Consider the following 6,000-nt stretch of genomic DNA (forward strand, 5'->3'; position numbering starts at 1 on the left):
GTGTTTTGCGATCGTTTTTAGAAATGTGTACTAGCTGGTAGTTGGAATTGTATATCCAGAATTATAGCTAGGATCATGTAATGCAAATTGTTAATAGCAGTCCACACGTGAATGGGGAACGCTCCAAATGCTTATGCTTTTGCTACTAGGATTAATAACGGCACGTAAGGGGTTCAACTGCGAGAAGACGACCTCAGCTGCTTGCCCGAGCATCTCTCCGTCTTGGGTGCTGCATGCGCGTGAATTTAACAAACGTTCATGCGATGTACTAGTTCCTGGGAAACGAATCGAATCGTTGTACGTGCCAGTATTTAGGTATAGATATAAGTAATCGAAGACGGCTTAATCCTGCTTCGTAGATTGCTTTCCACAAGACGCACTTGCCGATATCATTGGCCGGTGGCCCGACACGCAGTTTGCCCTGTTGCATGGCTTACTTTCAGAGACTTGCTAGTTTATCGTATTGCTTGGTTGTCGCGAAAGTGAAAAGTAGGGCCTGTGCGGGATTTGAACCCGGGACCTCCTGCACCCAAAGCAGGAATAATACCCCTAGACCAACAGGCCGCACAAGGTAGCAGGTCTGCACCCCGCCACCTACTGTGATCTTGCCGCACTTGCAAGTTGCAGCATCCAATATGGACCATATTCTCAAAGAGGTTTCTTAATCCGACACCTACAACATGAGCTGTGCTGAGGACCAGTGTATGTGATGGCTGAAAGAGCTGCTTGAGTTGTGTGACAATATGTCGATCGTGTGAAGTGCAAATGTTATTGTGTCACGCACCATCCGCCCACTACGTGACGTTGTGTGACAGCACGGACTTTTCGACAGTACTCTGTGCCCATAGCTGTTTTCATAGCTAGGCTGCTTCCAGCACAAGGCATCCACCATACGAAAGTGGCTGTTCCGCGACTTTGATTACCTGACCCTTAGACATCATTTCATGTACGAATACTGGCACGAATTCTCGCTACATTCCAAGTTGCTGCCTCCACTTTCAGCCTACTTGGTTGCTTCATTAGCCACGCAAACACTTCCTGAGGACGCTACATGCAATAAATCGCAGCTTATCGGTTTAATGTCAAGATGCTGCTCAGTTTAAGTGTGCTAGAGGCACCCGGTTCCATTGTGTAATGGTTCGCACTCTGGACTTTGAATCTAGCGATCCGAGTTCGAGTCTCGGTGGAACCTGACTCTGCGTTTTGCGATCGTTTTTAGAAATGTGTACTAGCTGGTAGTTGGAATTGTATATCCAGAATTTTAGCTAGGATCATGTAATGCAAATTGTTAATAGCAGTCCACACGTGAATGGGGAACGCTCCAAATGCTTATGCTTTTGCTACTAGGATTAATAACGGCACGTAAGGGGTTCAACTGCGAGAAGACGACCTCAGCTGCTTGCCCGAGCATCTCTCCGTCTTGGGTGCTGCATGCGGTTGAATTTAGCAAACGTGCATGCGATGTACTAGTTCCTGGGAAACGAATCGAATCGTTGTACGTGTCAGTCTTTAGGTACAGATATAAGTAATCGAAGACGGCTTAATCCTTCTTCGTAGATTGCTTTTCACAAGACGCACTTGCCAATATCATTGGCCGGTGGCCCGACGCGTAGTTTGCCCTGTTGCATGGCTTACTTTCAGAGACTCGCTAGTTTATCGTATTGCTTGGTTGTCGCGAAAGTGAAAAGTAGGGCCTGTGCGGGATTTGAACCCGGGTCCTCCTGCACCCAAAGCAGGAAAAATACCCCTAGACCAACAGGCAACACAAGGTAGCAGGTGTGCACCCCGCCACCTACTGAAATCTTTCCGCACTTGCTAGTTGCAGCATCCAATATGGACAATATTCTCAAAGAGGTTTCTTAATCCGACACCTACAACATGAGCTGTGCTGAAGACCAGTGTATGTGATGGCTGAAAGAGCTGCTTGAGTTGTGCGACAGTATGTCGATCGTGTGAAGTGCAAATGTTATCGTGTCACGCACCATCCGCCCAATACGTGGCGTTGTGTGACAGCACGCACTTTTCGACAGTACTCTGTGTCCATAGCTGTTTTCATAGCTAGGCTGCTTCCAGCACAAGGCATCCACCATAAGAAAGTGGCTGTTCCGCGATTTTGATTACCTGACCCTTAGACATCATTTCATGTACGAATACTGGCACGAATTCTCGCTACATTCCAAGTTGCTCCCTCCACTTTCAGCCTACTTGGCTGCTTCATTAGCCACGCAAACACTTCCTGAGGACGCTACATGCAATAAATCGCAGCTTATCGGTTTAATGTCAAGATGCTGCTCAATTTAAGTCTGCTAGAGGCACCCGGTTCAATGGTGTAATGGTTAGCACTCTGGACTTTGAATCCAGCGATCCGAGTTCGAGAATCGGTGGAACCTGACTCTGTTTTGCGATCGTTTCTAGAAATGTGTACGAGCTGGTAGTTGGAATTGTATATCCAGAATTTTAGCTAGGATCATGTAATGCAAATTGTTAATAGCAGTCCACACGTGAATGGGGAACGCTCCAAATGCTTATGCTTTTGCTACTAGGATTAATAACGGCACGTAAGGGGTTCAACTGCGAGAAGACGACCTCAGCTGCTTGCCCGAGCATCTCTCCGTCTTGGGTGCTGCATGCGGTTGAATTTAGCAAACGTGCATGCGATGTACTAGTTCCTGGGAAACGAATCGAATCGTTGTACGTGTCAGTCTTTAGGTACAGATATAAGTAATCGAAGACGGCTTAATCCTTCTTCGTAGATTGCTTTTCACAAGACGCACTTGCCAATATCATTGGCCGGTGGCCCGACGCGTAGTTTGCCCTGTTGCATGGCTTACTTTCAGAGACTCGCTAGTTTATCGTATTGCTTGGTTGTCGCGAAAGTGAAAAGTAGGGCCTGTGCGGGATTTGAACCCGGGTCCTCCTGCACCCAAAGCAGGAAAAATACCCCTAGACCAACAGGCAACACAAGGTAGCAGGTGTGCACCCCGCCACCTACTGAAATCTTTCCGCACTTGCTAGTTGCAGCATCCAATATGGACAATATTCTCAAAGAGGTTTCTTAATCCGACACCTACAACATGAGCTGTGCTGAAGACCAGTGTATGTGATGGCTGAAAGTGCTGCTTGAGTTGTGCGACAGTATGTCGATCGTGTGAAGTGCAAATGTTATCGTGTCACGCACCATCCGCCCAATACGTGGCGTTGTGTGACAGCACGCACTTTTCGACAGTACTCTGTGTCCATAGCTGTTTTCATAGCTAGGCTGCTTCCAGCACAAGGCATCCACCATAAGAAAGTGGCTGTTCCGCGATTTTGATTACCTGACCCTTAGACATCATTTCATGTACGAATACTGGCACGAATTCTCGCTACATTCCAAGTTGCTCCCTCCACTTTCAGCCTACTTGGCTGCTTCATTAGCCACGCAAACACTTCCTGAGGACGCTACATGCAATAAATCGCAGCTTATCGGTTTAATGTCAAGATGCTGCTCAATTTAAGTCTGCTAGAGGCACCCGGTTCAATGGTGTAATGGTTAGCACTCTGGACTTTGAATCCAGCGATCCGAGTTCGAGAATCGGTGGAACCTGACTCTGTTTTGCGATCGTTTCTAGAAATGTGTACGAGCTGGTAGTTGGAATTGTATATCCAGAATTTTAGCTAGGATCATGTAATGCAAATTGTTAATAGCAGTCCACACGTGAATGGGGAACGCTCCAAATGCTTATGCTTTTGCTACTAGGATTAATAACGGCAAGTAAGGGGTTCAACTGCGAGAAGACGACCTCAGCTGCTTGCCCGAGCATCTCTCCGTCTTGGGTGCTGCATGCGGTTGAATTTAGCAAACGTGCATGCGATGTACTAGTTCCTGGGAAACGAATCGAATCGTTGTACGTGTCAGTCTTTAGGTATAGATATAAGTAATCGAAGACGGCTTAATCCTTCTTCGTAGATTGCTTTTCACAAGACGCACTTGCCAATATCATTGGCCGGTGGCCCGACGCGCAGTTTGCCCTGTTGCATGGCTTACTTTCAGAGACTCGCTAGTTTATCGTATTGCTTGCTTGTCGCGAAAGTGAAAAGTAGGGACTGTGCGGGATTTGAACCCGGGTCCTCCTGCACCCAAAGCAGGAAAAATACCCCTAGACCAACAGGCAACACAAGGTAGCAGGTGTGCACCCCGCCACCTACTGAAATCTTTCCGCACTTGCTAGTTGCAGCATCCAATATGGACCATATTCTCAAAGAGGTTTCTTAATCCGACACCTACAACATGAGCTGTGCTGAAGACCAGTGTATGTGATGGCTGAAAGAGCTGCCTGTGTTGTGTGACAATATGTCGATCGTGTGAAGTGCAAATGTTATCCTGTCACGCACCATCCGCCCAATACGTGGCGTTGTGTGACAGCACGCACTTTTCGACAGTACTCTGTGTCCATAGCTGTTTTCATAGCTAGGCTGCTTCCAGCACAAGGCATCCACCATAAGAAAGTGGCTGTTCCGCAATTTTGATTACCTGACCCTTAGACATCATTTCATGTACGAATACTGGCACGAACTCTCGCTACATTCCAAGTTGCTGCCTCCACTTTCAGCCTACTTGGTTGCTTCATTAGCCACGCAAACACTTCCTGAGGACGCTACATGCAATAAATCGCAGCTTATCGGTTTTATGTCAAGATGCTGCTCAATTTAAGTGTGCTAGAGGCACCCGGTTTCATGGTGTAATGGTTCGCACTCTGGACTTTGAATCTAGCGATCCGAGTTCGAGTCTCGGTGGAACCTGACTCTGTGTTTTGCGATCGTTTTTAGAAATGTGTACTAGCTGGTAGTTGGAATTGTATATCCAGAATTATAGCTAGGATCATGTAATGCAAATTGTTAATAGCAGTCCACACGTGAATGGGGAACGCTCCAAATGCTTATGCTTTTGCTACTAGGATTAATAACGGCACGTAAGGGGTTCAACTGCGAGAAGACGACCTCAGCTGCTTGCCCGAGCATCTCTCCGTCTTGGGTGCTGCATGCGCGTGAATTTAACAAACGTGCATGCGATGTACTAGTTCCTGGGAAACGAATCGAATCGTTGTACGTGTCAGTCTTTAGGTATAGATATAAGTAATCGAAGACGGCTTAATCCTTCTTCGTAGATTGCTTTTCACAAGACGCACTTGCCAATATCATTGGCCGGTGGCCCGACGCGCAGTTTGCCCTGTTGCATGGCTTACTTTCAGAGACTCGCTAGTTTATCGTATAGCTTGGTTGTCGCGAAAGTGAAAAGTAGGGCCTGTGCGGGATTTGAACCCGGGTCCTCCTGCACCCAAAGCAGGAAAAATACCCCTAGACCAACAGGCAACACAAGGTAGCAGGTGTGCACCCCGCCACCTACTGAAATCTTTCCGCACTTGCTAGTTGCAGCATCCAATATGGACCATATTCTCAAAGAGGTTTCTTAATCCGACACCTACAACATGAGCTGTGCTGAAGACCAGTGTATGTGATGGCTGAAAGAGCTGCCTGTGTTGTGTGACAATATGTCGATCGTGTGAAGTGCAAATGTTATCCTGTCACGCACCATCCGCCCAATACGTGGCGTTGTGTGACAGCACGCACTTTTCGACAGTACTCTGTGTCCATAGCTGTTTTCATAGCTAGGCTGCTTCCAGCACAAGGCATCCACCATAAGAATGTGGCTGTTCCGCGATTTTGATTACCTTCCCTTAGACATCATTTCATGTACGAATACTGGCACGAATTCTCGCTACATTCCAAGTTGCTCCCTCCACTTTCAGCCTACTTGGTTGCTTCATTAGCCACGCAAACACTTCCTGAGGACGCTACATGCAATAAATCGCAGCTTATCGGTTTAATGTCAAGATGCTGCTCAATTTAAGTCTGCTAGAGGCACCCGGTTCAATGGTGTAATGGTTAGCACTCTGGACTTTGAATCCAGCGATCCGAGTTCGAGAATCGGTGGAACCTGACTCTGTTTTGCGATCGTTT

At 47.2% G+C, this 6,000-nt stretch overlaps 2 non-coding genes across 2 annotated transcripts; one reads left to right on the forward strand and one right to left on the reverse strand.

The window, feature by feature from the left end:
* Positions 1-492: 492 nt before the first annotated feature.
* Positions 493-564, reverse strand: Trnap-ugg (transfer RNA proline (anticodon UGG)). Its single transcript has one exon. It is a non-coding gene; the product is annotated as a tRNA-Pro (tRNA).
* A 4,146-nt stretch (positions 565-4,710) lies between these two features.
* Trnaq-uug (transfer RNA glutamine (anticodon UUG)) lies at positions 4,711-4,782 on the forward strand. The gene has a single exon. It is a non-coding gene; the product is annotated as a tRNA-Gln (tRNA).
* The last annotated feature ends 1,218 nt before the right edge of the window (positions 4,783-6,000 follow it).

This window comes from Schistocerca gregaria, chromosome 2 (assembly GCF_023897955.1).
Source record: "Schistocerca gregaria isolate iqSchGreg1 chromosome 2, iqSchGreg1.2, whole genome shotgun sequence".
NCBI classification, from domain to species: Eukaryota; Metazoa; Arthropoda; class Insecta; order Orthoptera; family Acrididae; genus Schistocerca; species Schistocerca gregaria.